The sequence below is a fragment of the Castor canadensis genome, chromosome X (genome assembly GCF_047511655.1).
Source record: "Castor canadensis chromosome X, mCasCan1.hap1v2, whole genome shotgun sequence".
NCBI classification, from domain to species: Eukaryota; Metazoa; Chordata; class Mammalia; order Rodentia; family Castoridae; genus Castor; species Castor canadensis.
The window spans coordinates 8235862-8258082 of record NC_133405.1 but is presented as its reverse complement, the minus strand read 5'-3'; the positions used below and the strand labels follow the sequence as shown (position 1 = coordinate 8258082).

General features: G+C 33.2%; 1 non-coding gene across 1 annotated transcript; it reads right to left on the bottom strand.

Moving 5' to 3' along the window:
- Positions 1 to 4960: 4960 nt before the first annotated feature.
- LOC141420064 (U6 spliceosomal RNA) lies at positions 4961 to 5067 on the bottom strand. Its single transcript, XR_012444771.1, has one exon. It is a non-coding gene; the product is annotated as a U6 spliceosomal RNA (small nuclear RNA).
- Positions 5068 to 22221: the final 17154 nt, after the last annotated feature.

The window sequence follows — 22221 nt, the reverse complement described above, 5'->3', positions numbered from 1 at the left end:
AATTGAAAAAGAACATGGAATCAATTCCATTTACAAAAAAAAGAAAATCAAATATTTCTATACACCAACAACGAACAAATTGAAAAAGAACATGGAATCAATTCCATTTACAAAAAAAAGAAAATCAAATACCAAGGAGTAAACATAAAAAAGGATGTGAATGACCTCTACAAGTAGAACTAAAGCCCCCTGAAGAAATAGATCAAGGAATACTATAGAAGATGTAAACATCTCCCGTGCTCATGGATGGGTAGAATCAACATAGTAAAAATGGCTTCACTACCAAAAGCAGTCTGCATGTTTAATGCAATTCCTGGCAAAATCCCAATGACATTCATCACAAAGATTGAAAAATCTACACTAAAATTCATTTGGAAACACAAGAGACTACAAATAGCCAAGGGAATACTCAGCAAAAAGAGCAATGCTGGAGGTATCACAATACCTGACTTCAAACTATATTACAAAGCAATAACAATAAAAACAGCATGGTACTGGCACAAAAACAGACATGAAGACCAGTGGAACAGAATAGAGGACCCGGATATGAATCCACACAGCTATGCCCACCTTATTTTTGACAAAGGCACTCAGAACATACAATGGAGAAAAGTCAGCGTCTTCAACAAATGTTGCTGGGAAAAGTGTTTGTCCATCTGCAAAAAAATGAAATTAGATCCATGTTTATCACCCTATATTGGTATCAACTCAAAATGGATCAAGGACCTTAATATCAGACCCAGAACTCTGAAGTTAGTATAGGAAAGAACAGGGAATACTCTGGAAGTAATAGGTATAGGCAAGGACTTCCTCAATAAAACCCCAGCAGCTCAGCAACTAAGAGAAAGGATGGACAAATGGAACTACATAAAATTAAAAAGCTTCTGTACAACAAAAGAAATGGACTCTAAACTGAGGAGATCACCCACAGAGTGGGAGAAAATATTTGCAGCTATACATAAGACAAAGGACTGATAACCAGAATATACAGGGAACTTAAAAAATTAAACTCTCCCCAAATCCATGAATTAATAAAGAAATGGGCAACAGGACTAAACAAAGCTTTTTTGAAAGAAGAAATTCAAATGTCCAAAAAACACATGAAAAAATGCTCATCATATCTAGCCATAAAGGAAATACAAATCAAAACCACACTAAGATTCCAACTCACCCCTATTAGAATAGCCATCATCAAAAACACCACCAACAACAGGTGTTGGCCAGGATGTGGGGAAAAAGGAACCCTCGTATACTGCTGGTAGGAATGCAAGGTAGTGCAACCACTCTGGGAAAAAATATGGAGGCTTCTTAAAAATCTAAACATAGATCTGTCATATGATCCAGCAATCCCATTCCTGGGGATATATACAAAGAATGTGACTCAGGTTACTCCAGAGGCATCTGCACACCCATGTTTATTGCAGCACTATTCACAATAGCTAAGTTATGGAAACAGCCAAGATGCCCCACTAATGGAGTTTTACTCAGCCATGAAGAAAAATGAAATCTTATCATTCTCAAGTAAATGGATGGAACTGGAGGCCATCAGTCTGAGCGAGGTTAGCCAGGTTCATAAGACCAATAATCGTATGTGCTCCCTCATATGTGGACTTTAGACCTAGGGCAAAGGCAGTAATGTTTTTGGACTTGTGTCACACGCTAAGGGGAGAGCACAGCACATACGGGTGGAATGGGGATAGATAGGAAACCCAAAACTTGAAATTGTTTGATATCTCCACTGCAGAGGGGCTAATATAGTAACCTTAAAATGACAGAGGTCAATGTGGAAAGGTGACCAAAAAGTAGTGAAGAGGTCAGGTAGCAATGAATCAATTTGGGTTGTAATACACTTGTTCATGGAAGCAATGCTAGGAATCTCTCTGTATAGCTATCCTTATCTCAACTAACAAAAACACTTTGTCTTTCTTATTATTGCTTATGTCTTCTCTTCAACAAAATTGGAGAAAAGGGCAGAACAAGTTCTGCCTGGAAGCAATTGCGGTGGGGGGCAGATGGAGGGGGCAGGGTTTAGGGGGGAGAAATGGCCCAAACATTGTATGCACATATGAATAAATGAATTTTAAAAAGAAAGAAAAACCCTATCACAAAAAAGGGTTAGTGGAGTGTCTCAAGTTGTTGACCCTAATTTTAAGTCCTACTACTGAAAAAAAAAATAGAGAGCCAGAAAAGTGCAGGACAGTTTCCTTATTGTAAAAGACTGACTTTGATCCATGATAAAAATAAACACCTTCAAAGTAAAATTTTTTAAAAAGAAACTTTTCTTTTAAAAATTATTATGGGTGGAATAACTGAAATTTTGTGTGCTGATAATAATGTTCCAATGGAGAGAAGTTAATGAGGTAGCAGAGAGAAAAAATTGTAGTGTGTGCGGTTCATGGACAAGCAAGTGAGGATAGCGTACAGACAATATAAAAAGCAGGGAAGTATTTTATAAGGAAACATGCTTAACTACTGTGTGACCTACATCATATACTTATAACGAGTCTGAGGAAGTGCCTAACTCATAGAAAAGCATAAATAAATGGATTGTACTTTTTCTAAATGTGTATTTCATGAGCAGTAAACACATGAATTGCATAAGTAGCTTCAAAACAGATTTATTATGTACATTCATTTCTTTGGCAGTCACCATTTTGTCAGTTGAGAAAGAAGATAGTACCACCTAAATGCTAGTACAGCCTAGTTGCATTTCTGGAATTACACAAAATTAATGGGATTTAATGTCTCATGCTATTCATTTAACTCACAATTTGATTGTGAGTCATATGTTCACAAAGTATAGTGTTTTCTAACTGTAGTTATAACCACATCAAGGAACATGGGAGAGTTTATAAAAATTTTTAAATCACACATTGTTTTAATAGTATATGTCATTATTTTAAAATTAATTTACACTAATATTCGAATTACTAAGTAAGTTAAGAATACACTGTTACCGTTGAAGCTTTGTAGTTTGTTTCCTATTTACAACCCACATCTCTAACCATACATTTCAATACATTTAACATTATTTGGATGATGACAAGCAACAGCTACTTATTATTTTCCCAATATTGATTATAGATTTCTTTCACTGTCTTAATTTTTATATGGTTTAAAAATACTAAATATGGAGTTTTAAATAATTTGCATTCTGAAATTAGTTGTTTAATGATTAAAATCAGCATTGTGTGTGGTACATAAGTTCTAAATATTGTTATTCATAATTCAAATGCCTCTGTACTTCAGATTCGATGTGATGTAACATAAAATTATGTAAGAGTTGTCATGCCAAAACACAGCTTAGAAAACTAAGGTGTCACTAGAGAAAAGGTTAGATCAAAAAGAATTAACCTAGAAGGTAACACCCATGCACAGGAAATCAATGTGAGTCAATGCCCTGTATAGCTATCCTTATCTCAACCAGCAAAAACCCTTGTCCCTTCCTGTTATTGCTTATACTCTCTCTACAACAAAATTAGAAATAAGGGCAAAATAGTTTCTGCTGGGTATTGAGGGGGTGGGGGGTAGAGGGAGGGGGTGGAGTGGGTGGTAAGGGAGGGGGTGGGGGCAGGGGGGAGAAATGAACCAAGCCTTGTATGCACATATGAATAATAAAAGAAAAAAAAAAAGAAAACTAAGGTGTCAGTCCATGGTAATGTCCTAGTAAAGATGTTATTTGTACTCATATCTGTATCAATTATATTTCTCTCACTAAATGTATAATACCATGTCCTTTCATTATTTCCTACAATTATACTATCTGACTCATAATACAAACTACCAATACAACTTTTGTGAATTCTAGTCTGTATTATAAAATTTTGTACTGAACCCTGTTCCAACACTGTGACCTGTACATACAGAAACATTGCATTGAAACTGTAGGTGGGAACAAAATGAAAATATTGGTATTTTAGAAATTTTGTAGCAATTCAACTATCAAATATAGCAATACCACACTGTTTCATAAAATAACTTTACCATAAAAAAGAAAACTGGGGGAAGAAAACACTTGTTTTTATCAAAAATTTTATTGTGATGCTAATCATTGCAATACTATGCATAAATTATAGATGCATTATTTTGCTCTGTTTCATATAGTCATTTGTAGTTACCCCAACACATACATCAATGACAAATGCTACAATATTACTAAGAGCTGAGAATTTTGCCAAAAAAACTGTTGAGATCAGTATTTTGCAAATTCAAAATAAAATGTAACTACTTTTTAAGTTTTATGGCATATAATAGCTCTACAGGAGGACATACTGTGATATTTACATATGTGCTTACAATATATCTTCGATTTACCCTCTCCATCATTCTCCCTCTTCCCCCCATTCTTTAAACAATTTCAATATTTTCATATATAAATTCAAAATACAACCACTATATTCTCCCTCTTTCACCCTTTTCTTATGCTCCCCCCCTGTCATGAGTATTTACTCCTGGAAAATATCTGTTTTATTTTCCTGCTGTTCATTTTTAAAAAGTTGTATACTGGTGATCCAAGGGGATTATGTCTTGGTATTTAACACATGTATATATTGTGTTTTACTCAAATTAATACCTCCATTACTTATTCTTTATCACTATGCTCCCCTAATATTCAACAGCTATTATACAGTGCATTATATTCATATATAGGTGGACTATTTCAATATTTTTCATTTTGTAATGTTTTCATTCCCTCTCCCACCTCCCTTAGCCTCTTCAGATGGACTCAATACAATTTTGTTTCCTCACCACATTTATGTGTGTGCATACATTTTATATATATATACATATATATATTATACTACATTTAACTTACTGGTCTAGCTTCTTCATAGGAGGGAAAGCATGTGACCTTTGACTTTTCCAGCCTGACTGACTTCATTTAACATGATATTCTCCATTTCCATCCATTTACCTGCAAACAACATAATTTCATTCTTTAAGGCTGAATAAAACTCAAAAAACTATGGAGCATTTCACGAATTTACATGTAATCCTTGTGTATAGGCCATGCTAATGTTCTCTGTATCATTCAAGTTTTGGTACATGTGCTGCCAAAGTGAACACAAATGTAACTATTAATTAACCTGTTAATCTGGGATATAGCTTTTACTTTCATATTCCCGTTTAATAACAAGTGAGTAATAGTTAATTTGAAATTTAAAATTATCAACAAAATAGTTCTATTGTTTTATATTTTTTCTTATCACTTAAAAAATTTAAAACTATATTCTATTTACTAACATGACTGCATCTTTAGGCTATAATAACCAAATTGTTGCTTGAAATTGCATTATGACTTAGTACATTTTTATTAAAAAAAAAGATTTTCACTATTATACCACTAATAAGTTATTTTAAATCATTGTAATATGCACTTTTCAAAGGCCTTCTCAGAAGGAAAATACTATCACTTCATGTATCTTCTGAATATTGTCTATAGTTAATTTTAATCATATTTATGGCTGTAAGATGTTAATTCAGAGACAGTGATTAAGAGCAAACTATTTATTAAATCTAATGATCAAAATGAGATACTACTAATGCTTTGGTTTTCATGTACCTTTTCTTTAATAAATAACTCCACAATCTTGATCATAACTGGTGTCACCTTCACAATGCCAAGTTTGGTTGAAAGCACATTCTCCTGTAATATTCAGTATCATATGTCTGTTCTTTGAAACTCTTGTTTGCTTTGATTCTTCAAATATCACTGACAGTAGTTAGGTAAAGCACATAAATGTCCTTTACGTCTCTTGAAATATGATTTAGACTAAAAGAAGGATGTAGAATAATTCTGTCCTATTTTATAATCTCTTTATCACTCTTTTCCTTTAATTGCTTTTCAGTGCACATAACACTTATATTGTTAGAAAACGCAAAATCAAAATGGAAAAGTGATGAGTCTCTACTATTTCTTTGTCTTCCACCAAAACAAAGCAATTAGTCCAAGCTAGGAAATTTTGCTTACTTGAAATATGAGATTTTCTTGGTAGATTGTGGATAGCAAGAGTAAAAGAAAAGTAAATGCCTTGGACATATCATTGTCTAAGGAATGGGTAGAGGAAGGATAAACACATAAGATAGAAAGACATCTGAGGGTTGGCAGGGACAGGGAAACCTTTTGATTTTATCATCAGGGGTCAGCAGACTTTTTCAGGAAATGGCAAGATAGTATGTTCTTTGCAGGTCACATGGCCTCTTCTATAACTTTTCAAGTTTTCATGAGCAACTTTCTGGATGAGTGTATAAATGGAAAAGGCACACCCTGATTGGCTACTGACTGAAATGTGAACATACAGCTGGAACTTACGTAGCCATCTTTCATCATGAGATTAAATTCATGATTCTAGATTGGAACAATGACTTTCTCAGTTCTAGACTTCATTATGTGAGACAGAGTTAAACTTGTTCATGCCATTTTATTGTTGTTATTTAGGTCATTGGAAAGCTGAATATGGCCAAACTAAGTCAGGAATTATTATATATTTCTCTGTTGCAGTATTTATTTCTAAAATACTTAGTATTATATGTCATGAGCAGAAAGTCAATAGTTGAATTAATTCAAGGTTTAGAATGTGTAAAGCAAGCATAGAAGAAGTGTAACAGGAAAAGGGATTTAACGAAGATAATCTTTCTATGTATATTGGTTTTACAGTTGGAATAGTTGTTTTATATTATGTTCCTCCTTACAAGTATTGTCTAGTCGACTCTAAGCCTCTTACTTAATAGATTTTTATTTTATCTTGATATTATCTATTCAACATTTTTTGTTCTTTTAGCTTTCTCTTTCTCTTGCATATATGGATGTATAGGACTGATTTTGTATGATAGGCATCCTCTTCAGAATGTATTTTTTAAAATTTTTTCTGTATAACACTGACTTTCAATACCCAAACTGCATTATATGTAGTTATTTCTCAATATACTATTTTGTGTGTTTGCTGACCACTGTTTTTATAGGTAAATTTCATTTTTAGATTGAAAGTCTTAAGCCAATATTTTCACAAAATTTTTTGAGTTACATTGCAGATATAATTTTCAGAATGCCAGCGTTACACAGAGAAATCTTAAAAACTGCACCGTGTTAATAAAGTGGGTGTGGATGACGATACTTTGTGCAGAGGCCATCCTATAGTATGCACAGAAAATGTTTAAAACAACTTTAACATTTCAAGATAATTAACAGTAAATTTCAAATGTGTCAAAACAAAAAATGAGTTGATGGAAATGTTAATCAGTTTTATTTAATAATTTCATATTATATACATATACCAAAACATCACATTGTATTCCACAATGGTAAGGCAATTACCTTTTGTCAGTTAAGATAATATTAATAATAAAAACATTTGACTAATTTGATGGTAAAGGAGAAACATTTTAAACATTTTTCTTACCACATAGTAATTTTGATTTATATAGGTGTTTGACCATTTTTATTTATTTTTTCATGTTCTTCCTAGGTTTTATTTCCTTTTTCTATTGTTTTTATTTTTTTATTATTTTGTGCTGGGGTACATTGTGACATTTATAAAAGTTTTTACAATATATCATAGTTGAATTTACCTCCTACATCACTGTCCTTTATAACCCCTCCTCTTATCCTTAGAATAGGTTCAACAGGTCTCATTTTTCCATTTACATACATGAGTACATAATATATCCACTATATTCACCCTCCTACACTGTTTCCTCATATCCTTCACCCTCCCACTGATACCAACCCCCCAGACATGACCTGTTTTGCCTTCCTCTTCTCCATTTTTGTAAAAAAAATGACTTTTTTGTTTGTTTAATAGAGATATACAGGAAGTTTCCTTGTGACATTTCCATATATATATAAATTTATAAATTAACCCAAATTGGTTCATCTCCTCTCTTTTTCTCCTTTTTTCTTTCTTAGTCCCCTTCTTATGGTATTTTTGACAGGTTTAAAAATTCTATATTTATTCTTGTACAGGAAGTACATCCTCCATATTCACCTTAACTTCCTTCTTTCATAATCACTATGCTTCCTAGAGATATAATTTAATGTAGGGGTTCTAATCAGTGTAAGATGCTATCCTTTCATTTGTAAACTCATCAAATATTTGAGTATTTTTTTATTTAAATTGATTTTTTATGAATTTTACTACTTTTGACTCAACCTTACTCCACCTGAAATCATTGTCTACATGATCTCTGCAAAAGTAATTGAAACATGGTAGTTTAGTTAAGTTTTGGTGTGTTGAAGATTTTCTTCCAAATAGATGGCTGACATTGATTTTTCATTGGAACAGGTTAAAAAGTTTTTTTTTTTTTTAATGAAATCCAAAATACTAGCAATACTACCATCTTTGCTGTGGCCTGAGGTGTTGTGTAGTGTAACCATGATATAATTCTTGTGGCTAAGACAGGAATAGAAAAGCATGATATATCTTTTGTCTGAGCATATGAAACATCAGTGTTTCTATACAAAATTTTTGTTTCTCTGAAGTACTTCGACAATGCTAGAAATGGACACAGCATTTCATCTCCAAATGGAAAATAAAAGGAGAAAAATATCTTTCTATTCAATTCTCAGTTTTCTTTGTGCTGGGTATCTGATACATAATAAACTGTAATAAATCTCCTAGAGAGAAAATGGCCCTTACAGTACTATTTTTGTTTTTGCTTACAAAAAAGTCTTTCAGTTTCTCTGAGTTCCTTCACAAAGTATCAAGTACAAAACAAAATTCCTAGTGTCTTAGGTGACTTTGAAGGCAAAAGAAAGATGGTGGTTCATAAAAATAATCTACATAAATGACAAAGTATAGAATCAGTAGTTAACATAATAGTTAAAAATGACCCTATCCCATTTTTGTGAATGTAAGACACCAGTTATCAATTTTTCTGTAAAAGACTACTTGGATCACTTGTCTGGCTCTGTAACTACTTGAAGATTGTAACCATCCTCTGCAAAAAAAAAATGATAACAAAATAATTCAACTCCTCAAGCCAGGATCTCTGTGCAGTCTACTGTGAAACACAGAAATTACATCATTAGAGAAATTCTTATCTTATAGCTAACAAATAATTTCAGGCCCCACACAATAAGAGCAGAGTGCACTTATTATAAAATTCCATGGCATTCTCATTTTCCCAAGTAAGATAAACAATTTCATTTCTATTGTTATGATTATGACATTTAAGTTTCACCGAGAATGTGGAAATAGCCATAAAGATTACCTATATTAAATTTTCTCTTTTACTTCTATTTTCTTACTTTTGAGAATCCAATAATTTTTAAGGGAATCCGTAGGAGAACACTGGGATATTTTTCAAAATATTATAAATGAGACCATTGTTATTAGATTAGTATTATAAATTATCTATGGAATATCACATTTTATTGTCATGAGACTTTTCCTCAGACACTTTCTTTTATATTTTGTTAGGTTTTATAAATAACAGACAAAATCAGTGCAAACATTTGGTCTGATTGGTTAGCATTCTGAAAGAAAATAATTAGAGTCATGGAGGCATTAGTTATTATTCCAAAGAAGTCTAAGGAAACCAAGCACAATTTTTATTTTATTTTATTTGTTTGTGTATATATGTATATATGTATATTTATTGGCCATACTGGAGTTTGAACTCAGAATCTCACACTTGCAAAGCAGGTGCTCTATCCCCCCTTTTTTTTTATTTGGTTGGACTGGAGTTTGGACACAGGGCTTCACACTTGCAAAGCCGGCTCTCTACAAGTTGAGCCATACTTCCAGCCTAAGCAAGCCCTTTTGGCATTGGTTATTTTTGAGATGGAGGTCCCTTCAGACCTAAACTGCAATCCTATTTGTGCTTCTTCATGTAGCTGGGAATGATGGACTCACGCCACCTTACATGTCCATTGATTGAGCTCAGATCTTGCAAAAGTTTTGCCTGGGCTGGCCTTGAACCATGATCTTCCCAAGTGGTAAGTATTACAGGCTTGAGCCACCACGCACAGTCAACCAAGCAGTATATCCGACAAGGAGTGTGATATTAATTTAAAATTATCCTTTCTTTCAGTTTTGGATATTTGGCATTGCTCTTTGTGAATGTGAAAAGTTAGAGCATAAGTTAAGAAAGTCAAGATTCATAGATGACTGCTAGAGTCCTGTTATTTTTAGTGGTATCACATCCACCAAACCATCTCCAACTATACATACCTTCTCCACTGTTAGCAAACACAAAGTTTATTTGAATTAATTTCTATATATGGCATGAATTAGGAAGTTCATTGCTTTCTTTTTCTATACTGATATCCAGTGGATCTAGCACTATTTCTTGAAAAGGCTGCCCTTTCTCTATTGAATTAATTACTTTGATAACTTAATAAACACATGCACATATAAACATGTATAAATGAGCACATATATGTACTTATATCTAGTTCAGACATCACTGTTCTGTTTCATTGATTTATCTATTTATACTATTAACACATTGTCTCAGTGACTAAAAGGTCTTGAAATGGTATAAATCCTCCAAGTCTGCCCTTTTCTCAAAAATGTTTAGTTATTTAGACACATTTAATTCCATTAATTGCAGATTCAACTTATTTTATTCCTATAAACTGCTGTGTTTTTCTTCTTGCAAGTGATTAGGGAAACTTTACATGAATCTATATATTAAATTGGGAAGAATTGACCTCATCATTTTGCATTTCCCAATACATGATCATGTTGTAACTTTCCAATTATTTAAACCTAATATGATTGCTTTCAGGAATGTTTTATACTTTTATTGTAGAGGGTTTATATTAGTTTCATTAAATTTACCACAAATATCTCACATTTTTATGTTATTGAAAATGGTAGATATTTGCATTTCCATTTTCCATTGTGCTTTCATATTATAGAGGAATGCTATTGTCTTTGTACATTGACAGTTTGCTCAATTTACTTATTGTATTAGATTTTGATATATGTAATCATATTCCATTCTAATAATTCCTTTGTAATTATGAGACTAGATTTTTTTTCTTTTCTCAGAAAAATAGAAATAATGAGAAATAATGTTAAAGACAAATTATGAAGCGCATCTTTTCTTGGGTGTTTATCTCAGGGGATAATCTTCAAATAAACCATAATTTAATATATTATCTGTAAGTTGTAGATTTTTGTGGGTAAAGGGTATAGTGAACTTTTCATGTAAGGTAATGATCAAAACCAACTACCTGATTCTCCTGTTGTAGTGAATACAACCATAGTTGAGCTGTATGTACAGATGGTTGTGACTGTGTTCCACAAAGCATTCTTTAAAACAAACAAAAAACAGATATTGAACTGTTCTGTTCTATATTCTTTTGAAGAGTTTCATTTTTCCTTCTTTATAGCCTTACTAAACTTTTGATATCAATAGGGCCTTTCATTCCTGACATTGATACATTCTTTGTTCTCTTTATTTGGAGTAGTTTGAATAAGGTTCAGAATAATTTATTCCTATTTTTAAAGAACCAGTACATATCTTAGTAATATTCTTTTACTGTTTGTCAGCTTAATATTTCATGAGCATCTGATCTTCTTTCACTCCTACTTATTTTGGTTTTAATTTGATCTTTCCTTGTCTTCTAAAAGTAAAAACCTAGACCAATGATTTTACACTTTTTTTTTCTGACACAGGTCAGCTATAAAATTTCCTTTTAACAGTATTTTAGCTGAATCACAAAACTTCAATGTAATGTGTTTTAGCATCCAGTTTGAAATAATTTCTAATTTTTTTACAATGAAAAGAATATTTTAACTGTACGATTCATATATCATTGTTCAACTATGACTACCATCCATTTCCAGAAGTCTTTCCATCTTGTCTACGGCCATATCACCCTGAACACACCAGATGTCATCTTCTCTGGCAGCTAAGAAACGTCAGGCCTGGTTAGTACTTGGATGGGAGAAGTCTTGTAAATCTCAAATTCTGTGCCCACTAAGCAATAACCTCATTTCCTCCATTTCTACTTTTGGTAACTAACCTTCCACTTCCTGTCTTTATGAATTTGACTATTCCAAGTGGCTAATATAAACAGAGTCATGCATTATTTTCCCTTTCATGATGAGGACATTTTACTTAACATATTTTCAAAGTCATTCACACTATAACATGTATCATTTTCTCCCTTTTTTGAGGCTAAGTAAATTTCTGTTTATGTACATATTTTGTTTGCCCATTTATCCATTGCTTGACACCTCAGTTGATTCTGTATCTTGGCTATAAATATGGATGCACAGGTCCCTTCATTTAATTCTTTGTGATGTAAGCTCAGAAGTCAAATTTCTAGATCATATGGTGCACAAGGTTTACAGTATTTTTGTCAATACTAGTAATTTTCTGGGTATTTTTGGTAGCAGCCATCCAAATGAGTAGGGAATATTGCCTAGCTGTGCTATTGACATGCATTTCCCTAATTGGTAATGATAAGAGCATCTTTTATGTGCTTATTGATCATTTGTATATCCTCTTTGGAGAAATGTCTATTGAAGTCATTTTCCTATTTTTAATCTTCTTTTGTTTGTGTTCAGCTGTATTTTCTTAAAAAGCAAGAGGGTATTAATTCATAATACCCATTAATCTTATTCTTGTAACAGTGTAGGAGGGTGAATATAGTGGATATATTATGTACTCATGTATGTAAATGGAAAAATGAGACCTGTTGAACCTATTCTAAGGATAAGAGGAGGGGTTATAAAGGACAGTGATGTAGGAGGTAAATTCAACTTGATATATTGTAAAAACTTTTATAAATGTCATAATGTATCCCCAGCCTTAATAAATCTTGTTCTGCGCATATGCCACTCAAGGCTGTATTAATGACATTTAAGCAACTTCACCTTCCAGAGACTTCCAGAGCCTATCTGCGGGGCAGGTACTTTCTCTATAAAACCTTGTCCCAGAGATTCCAGCCTCTTGAGCCACTTTGTACCTTAAATTCTGCTTCCCCATTTTAGTAGGAATGTCATGAACTCTTATTGGGAAATTTTCCTTGAACATAGAGCCTGGTGAACATGAATATGGCCTCCTCTGTTTCATTCTTTCAAATTTTGCATTCTTGACTGTCTTTTTGTTCAGTGCCTAAGAATATTTGAGTTGTATGTTCTGTCCAGTTTTGTGGTTTAGGGTGAGAAGTCAAATCCAGTACCGTTTATTAAAGTTTGATTCAAAATGGAAGAACAGCCAGGGATTTTTAACTAACTAGTTATAGACTTAAATGTTTACAAAACAGTTTACAATCAGGTTGCTCTCCTATCTTAAAAGATGGTGTGAGTTATTATTTCCCTATTGATATCAATCATTATGCTAAATTAAAGCAAAAAGCAAAACCAATAACCTCCTTTGCTTAATATGCTGAATAAGCCTGGTCAATTAATTGTTGATATGTTACACCCCCATCATAAAATGATATCACTACCACCCATTTGGAAGCTCACACTAAGAGCTGTACTGCTTTTTATTTCACTCTCTCCATCTATCACTATGTTCTGTCTATTCTACTTTTCAAATCGATTTTCATCTGCCCTGCCTCTGGGTTTTTTATTGTTTATTCATTTATTCAGATGTGCAAACATTGTTTGGACCATTTCTACCCCCTACCCCACACCCCCTCCTTCACTCCCTCATGCCTCTCGCTTCCAGGCAGAACCTGTTCTGCCCTTTTCTCCAATTTTGTTGAAGAGAAGACATAAGCGATAGTAACAAAGACATAGCATTTTTGGCTTGTTTGAGATAAAGATAGCTGTACAGAGAGATTCCTGGCATTGCTTCCATGCACAAGTGTATTACAACCCAAATTGGTTCATCTCTACCAGACCTCTTCACTACTTTCTGGTCACCTTCCCATAGTGGCCTCTGTCAGCTTAAGATTATTCACTCCTCTACAGTGAGCACATCAAACACTTTCATGTTTGTTTGCCTTCCCTTTCCCTACTCTTTCTGTACATGTTCTCCCCTTAGTATGTGACCCGTGTCCAATAATATTACTGCATTTGTTTTAGGTCTAAAGTTCACATATGAGGGAGAACATATGGTTTCATCTTTGTGAACCTGGCTAACTTCACTTAAGATGTTCTCCAGTTCCATCCACTTACTTGCAAATGACAAAATTTCATTCTTCTTTGCAGCTGAGTAAAATTCCATTGTGTATAAGTACCATATTTTCTCAATCCATTCATTAGTAGTGGGGCATCTTGGCTGTTTCCATAACTTGGCTACTGTCAATAGTGCTGCAATAAACATGGGTGTGCAGGTGATTTTGGAATAACCTGAGTTGCATTCCTTTGGGTATATCCCTAGGGGTATTATTGCTGGATCATATAGAAGATCTATGTTTAGTTTTTTAAGAAGCCTCCATACTGTTTTTCAAAAGTGGTTGTACTAGCTTACATTCCCACCAGTAAAGTATGAGGGTTCCTTTGTCCCCACACCCTTGCCAACATTTATGGTTGATGGTGTTTTTGATGATAGTTATTCTAACAGGGGTGAGGTGGAACCTTAGTGTGGTTTTGATTTGCATTTCCTTTATGGCCAGGGATGGTGAGCATTTTTTCATGTGTTTTTTGGCCATTTGGATTTCTTCCTTCGAAAAAGTTCTGTTTAGTTCAGTTGCTCACTTCTTTATTGGTTCATTGATTTGGGAGGAGTTTAGTTTTTTGAGCTACCTCTGTTTTAGTGCAGGATTCAATCACCTCTCACCCTAACATATATGAAGTCTCTACTTGGTCTCATTCATTGAATTCTTTTTTTTCTCCTTTTATTTTATTGTTTTTACATTTACTTACATATATATACACTGTTTGTGCCACCTTCAGGCCTCTCCAGACTATATTACTTGTAGAGCATCAAAAGTGGTCTTTTATCACACCCTGGCCTCAGCCTTCCACTTGTTTTTTAGTTTCTTAGAATAATTTCACAGGACTTATTTTTTCCTACAAATACTTATGCAAGTCTACTACATTCCCTATACTCATGTTCTATCCACACTGGTTTTTTAAAAAATTACTCTAACACAGTTTTCAAGTTTTCCTCAGAACTATATTGTGGAGACTTAGCCAGAAATACTATTGTTGTTGTCATTGTTTATTTTATTTTTTTTTGAAAAATGTTAAATTACAAAAGTTGTAAAACTAGTACAAAGAATTCTTGAATATTAGCTGTCCAGAGGCCTCATTCAATCATAGTCATTGTCCAAATGTTATCCATTATAGGAAAAGAATGTCAACATCACCAGTTGTATCCAGTTGTCACATCTTTATTATTTTTGCTATCAGCAATATTATTATAATTATTATCAAATGGTGATTTTCTAATCCTATTATTCTTCTATATTTACTAATATTGGAATTCTAGTATAAAAAATATTTTTCTACCTCCAATTTTATATTCCATTATTTCAGTATTGAGAAATGGTCACATGTACCATAGGCTGGCCTTGAATTTACAATCTTCCTGCCTCTGCCTCCTAAATGATGGAATTACTGATGAACACCATTGCACTCATCCTTTATATAATTGTAAACTTATTGATTCCATGGGTTATAATCCATTGTTATCATTATCTCTTTTAAATCTCCAGTTATCCTAGATTTATCCAGTAACTGTCTTTTCAAGATGTCTTTTGATGTATCTTTTTGACATATGCATACTTCTAATGGTATGGTATATGAGATTATCCAACATATGTTTCCTGGATTACATATCTAAGAAGCCACAATTCTTCTAGGTATGTCAACTCTGTACTAAAGGACAGTGCTACCAAATATGTGTTTGCAACCTATAAGTATGCATGCAGTAAATTTCCATACTCTTGGCTTGTCATCATGCTTAGATGTATATCATGAGCATGCTCAAACCCTATTCCATTTGGGCACTTACGACAATCATGAAACAGTTTCCCAGCATTCACAAAAGTGCACTGTATTTATATTTCACCTAAAGTCTTCAAAAAAGTTTTCCTTGAGTCCTCAAATTAAAATAGTTCATGACATCATGCCTATCTTAGCAATTTCATTTATTTTATATAGCCTCAACATAAATCTAATTGTTATCTTTATGCTATGCATTTATTTTCTATTACCCTCACCTCATTATACTGTATTATACTATATGTACCACATAGTTAGCAACTGGATTGGTTTTGTTTATTTATCTTTGGAAACTAGCACAGTGCCAAAATTTAAATTAGGCTCTCAATAAATATCTATTAAATAAATACAAATTGCTATTTCAAGAAAATAATTCTCAGCTTAATGGTTTCCATGACTGTGGATTTTATTTAGGTTTTTAAGATGTTTCCATTTATCCTTGCTACTTACTCCCTTTCATTATCTAGTAGAAAACTCAGTTAAATATTATTTTATGCAGCATTCATGCCCTTTCTTACAATAATTACCACTATTACAGGATTAGATATTCTGTAAAATTAGAACAATGATTTTGAGGCAAGTTCTCACTATGTAGTTGAGGTTGGCCTTGAACTCATGATCCTCCTGCCTTTGCCTTCTGAATGCTGAGATTACAGATCTTTGCCACAATGTCCTTCAAACAGATGCAGTATTGGCCCATGTAATGCATTGTTTTAGTGGCTCAGGGGCTCAAATCTAAGGCTTCACCAAGAATTCTACCACTAAGCTACATCCTCTGATTAGAGCATTTAAAACAAATGTATTGTGTCTATGTTAAAGGCATCATATTCATGAACTGTAAAAAGTTTTTCTTAGGAACTGTATTTGTTTTCTATAGTTGTGGGAAAAAAAAGATACTGTGAACTTGTTTCTTTAAGAACAGAAATTTATTTCTGACAGTTCTGTATGCATGCTGGAAGGCTAAAACCAAGGTGTTGGAAGATTTACTCTCAGGTAAGAAAAAGCAAAAACAGACAAGTGGGACTGTATTAAACTAAAAACTTTCTTCATGGAAAAGTAAACAACCAAAAGAGTGCAGTGACAACTTAAAGAATGGGAGAAAATATGTGCAGGCCATAAGTCTGACTGCTGGAGTTTGAATCTGGTTTGTCTTCCTACACTTGGGGCGGAAGTGAATGCACATTGTGAAGTGTTCAGAGTATTGAAACTTATCCAATTCTGCTGTTTAGAGATGGGGCCTTTTGGGAAGTGTTTAGAATTAGATAATGTCATTAGGGTAGATCCTCCATGATTAACTTCTCGTGGCTTTATAATAAGAGGGAGAGACATCAGAGCAGAAAAGAAGGTGCACATGCATAATCCCTGTCTTTTGCCAGGTGATATCCTGTATCACCTCAGGATTCTGCTAGCAAAAGAAGAAATTCAAAAGTACATGCAGTCCCTCAACCTTGTACTTCCAGACCTATGACCAAAGTAAATATTATTTCTGCATATCTTACTCAGTTTGTGGTGGTGTATTACTGGCAATAAGAAAATGAACTAATAGAAGGAGCAATATCTAAGAGAAAAGGAACTCAATAATCAGTAGTAAGAAAATAAAGAACCCAATTAAAAAATGGGCACAAAATCTGGATAGACATTTCTCAGAAGAAGACACCCAAATGGCCAACAGGTATCTGAAAAATGTTCAATTCTACTAATGGAACTGAACATAAAAACCACAATGAGCCATTATGTCACTCCAGTTAAAATGGAAATTACTATCAAAAGACAAAAAATCACAAGTTCCAGGTTGTTTATGTAAATTGTCTACAGCTACTATGGAAATTATAAGGAGATTCCTAAAAAATTAAAAATATCAAAAAGCTACATCACTTTTGAGTATATATTCAAAGGAAATAAAATAAGTATACTAAAAAGAAATCTATACTCTTATGTTTACTGATCATTTCAACATTTTTCACAATAGCCAAGACATGGAATAAACATATGTCTCTTGATGGATGGATGAATGAATAAAGAAAATGGGATTTTTAAAATCACACCTCTCACATACTGGAATATTATTCATGAAAAAATTGAAATATCATCATTTATGGTGGCTTGGATGAATATGGAGGATATTATGCCAAGTAAAATAAGCCAGGTACAGAAAGATTAGTATTGAATTATCTTTCTTATACATGGAATCTAAAAGAATTTAACACTTAGAAACAGAGAGTAGAACACTATTTTCCAGGGTAATGGGATAGGAAGTAATTGGGAGATGTTATTTAAAGGGAAACAAACATTTAACTAGAATGAATAAATTCTGTAGATCTATTTAATGACAGTAGTTAATAATAACATATAATGTAATTGAAAAATAATAAGAAAGTGTATCTTGAATATTCTCATCACAAAGAATAAGTACGTGAAGTGATGGATATGTTAATCAGTTTGATTTAATAACTTCACAATGTACACATAAATGAAGACATCATATAGTACAGCAAAAATATATATAACTTTTATCTTTTGATTATACTTTGATAAAACAGAAGGAAAAGAAAACACTGTAAATTTATATTATGGCCATGATTGCACAACTTTTTCAATATAATAAAAATTGCTGAATGGTGTGCTTTAAATGGGTGAATTTATAGTAAGTTTATTATAACTTAATAAATATATTTACAAAAGATATTCTGACTCTTTTATTAATCTATTTGTTATAAATGATTTTCAACTGGAAAAATTTTCTTGGTTTATTTAATTTATAACAAATTTTTATTTTGTAGAATTATTTTTCTTGTTTTGAGATCTTGGTTTTCTCACTTATTCAATAAGTTTCTAATTTATTCTCTTCAACTTTGTGAATACAATTCAAGGTGTTTTAATATTCATTTCATTTAGTAAAGGGAATTAAAATGCTGATTAGTAATCATCTCTAAATTTGGAGCATTAACTATAAGTAATGGAAAATACAAAGGGAAAGGCAAATGTAAAAATTTCCTACTTCTTGAAACTAGGCATTTCTTTAATGATCTTGGTTTTCTTTGCTCTAAAGCTGTGGACCAAATCCCGGACATCTTTTTATGACAGCCTCTTTTACTGTTAGACAATGTAAAAAATGTCTTTTAAAACAAGCTTTCTTATGATTAAAAGCCAACTATCAACTACTTCTCTTAACTAAATCAACAAGAACATTTAAATTATTTATCATTTCTCATTTTTATAATTTGATATGTGAATTATAGTACAAAAGCATGCTCTTAGCTGAGGGTGAGATTTAAACACTAAAATTCAGAGAACAATGAGTTTTGAATCACTTTTGTAGAACTTTTCTCATTTCTTCAATTGCTCTGTCCCAGTCAAGAAAACTATATTCTGAGAAAGCATTGCATGCTAATATCAAGTTGCAATTAAAGGTTTAGATATAAAGTTATCATTGCAAATGAATTTTAAATAATACTAAAAGTAGTCATTTTTAGTTATTGTCAATCCTGGCTAAATGTCAGCTTACACAGGAGAAAACCCCAAGTTTAGAAAGTAAGAACAACTTTTGCTTTGAGCAGTTATAAATGCAGCTCATGTATACTCTTCATTAAATCCAATGGGGTAAATAATTTTCTAAAAAATTAAATTTATTCTGGAACCTATTTTAAAATACATTTCCTCTTCTTGCTGCATATAGACAGAACCTATGATTTCTCATCTAAGAAAGGTTTAGCTATTTTGAATGACCTGTCTCACAGTCCTATCCCTATTTTTTAAGAGATTTTTTTTGTTTTTCATCATTTTTGCATTTACTTACATGTGCATACATTATTTAGGCCACCTCCCCCCAACCACCTCCAGACAGAACCCATTCTGCCCACTTGTTCTCCAATTTTGTAAGAAGAAAAAACATAAAAGATGCTAAAGAAAACAAAGCATTTTTGCTAGTTTGAGATAAAGATAGCCATACAGAGAGATTTCTAGCATTGTTTCCATGCACATGTGTATTACAACCCATATTTGTTCATCTCTATGAGACCTCTTCACTACTTCCTGGACCCCTTCTCATAGTACCCTCTGCCAGTTTAAGATTGCTATATTCACTCCTGTACAGTGAGCACATCAAACACATTCAAGTTTTTGGTTTTCTTCACTTTCCTTAACCCCTCCATGAATGGTCTCCCCTTAGTGTGTGATCCATGTCCAATAATATTTCTGCATTTGTTTTAGGTCTATAATCTGCATATGAGGGAGAACATGAGATTTTTGAGTTCTGAGCCTGGCAAACTTTTCTTAAGATGATGTTCTTCAATTCCATCCATTTATTGGTGAATACCAAATTTTCTTTTATTTTTTTTTCTTTTATTATTCATATGTGCATACAAGGCTTCAGTCATTTCTCCCCCCTGCCCCCACCTCCTCCCTTACCACCCACCCTGCCCCATCCCTCTCTCCCCTACCCCCTCAATACCCAGCAGAAACTATTTTGCCCTTATTTCTAATTTTGTTGTAGAGAGAGTATAAGCAATAATAGGAAGGAACAAGGGTTTTTGCTGGTTGAGATAAGGATAGCTATACAGGGCATTGACTCACATTGATTTCCTTTGCATGGGTGTTAATTCTTTTTGATCTAACCTTTTCTCTAGTTCCTGGTCCCCTTTTCCTATTGGCCTCAGTTGCTTTTATGGTATCTACTTTAGTTTCTCTGTGTTAAGGGCAACAAATGCTAGCTAATTTTTTAGGTGTCTTACCTATCCTCTCCCCTCCCTTGTGTGCTCTCGCTTTTATCATGTGCTCATAGCCTAATCCCATTGTTGTGTTTGCCCTTGATCTAATGTCCACATATGAGGGAGAACATACGATTTTTGGTCTTTTGGGCCAGGCTAACCTCACTCAGAATGATGTTCTCCAATTCCATCCATTTACCAGCGAATGATAACATTCTTTTTTGTGGTTGAATAAAATTCCATTGTGTTTAAATACCACATCGTCTTAATCCATTTGTGGGTAGTGGGGTATCTTGGCTATTTCCATACCTTGGCTATTGTGAATATGCTGCAATAAATATGTGTGTGTGGTTGCCTTTGTTGTAACTTGAGTCACATTCTTTTGGATATATCCCTAGGAATGGTATTGCTGAATTGTATGGCAAATCTACTTTTGGTTTTTTAAGAACTCCCCACATTGTTTTCCATACTGGTTGTACTATCTAACATTCCTATGAGTAGTGTATGAGGGATCCTTTTTCCCCAAATCCTCACCAACATTTGTTGTTGGTGGTGTTCTTGATGGTAGCTATTGTAACAGGAGTAAGGTGGAATCTTAATGTGGTTTTGATTTGCATTTCCTTTATGGCCAGGGATGGTGAGCATTTTTTCATGTGTTTTTTAGCCATTTGGACTTATTCTTTTGAAAAAGTTCTGGTTAGTTCAGTTGCCCATTTCTTTATTCCGTCATTGATTTTTGGGGAGTTTAGTTTTTGAATTCCCTTTATATTCTGGTTATCAGTCCCTTGTCTGATGTATAGCTAGCAAAGATTTTCTCCCATTTTGTGGGTAACCTCTTCAATTTAGAGACCATTTCTTTTGTTGTGTAGAATATTTTAATTTCATGTAGTCCCATTTGGCCATCCTTTCTCTTAGTTGCTGGGCTGTTGGAGTTCTGCTAAGGAACTCATGACCTATACCTATTGCTTCCAGTATATAATACCTTGCTCTTTCCTATACTGGCTTAAAGGTTTCAGGTCTGATATTAAGGTCTTTAATCAACTTTGAGTTGATACTAGTACAGGGTGATAGGCATGAATCTAGTTTCAGTTTTCTATAGGAAGATAACCAGTTTTCTCAGCAACATTTGTTGAAGAGGCTGTCTTTTCTCCAATGTATGTTTTTGGCACCTTTGTAGAAAATTAGGTGAGCATAGTTTTGTGGACTCATATCCAGTTCATCTATTCTGTTCCATGTTTGTTTTTGTGCCAGTACCATGCTGTTTCTATTATTATGGTACTGTAGTATATTTTGAAGTTGGGTATCATGATGCCTCTAGCGTTGCTCTTTTTGCTCAGTATTGCCTTGTCTATTTGCAATATTTTGTGTTTTGAAATGAAATTTATGGTTCATTTTTCAATTTCTGTGATGAATATCATTTGCATTTCTGATGGGAATTGTGTTAAACATATAGATTGCTTTTGGTAGTATAGCATTTTTACTATGTTGATTCTGCCAATCCATAAGCATGAGAGATCTATCCTCCTTCTGTATTAATTTTCAATCTCTTTTTTCAATGGTTAATAGTTCTCCTTGTAGGGGTCATTTATATCCTTTGTTAAGTTAATTCCTAGGTATTTGATTTTTTGGAGGGTATTATAATTGAATTGTTTTCC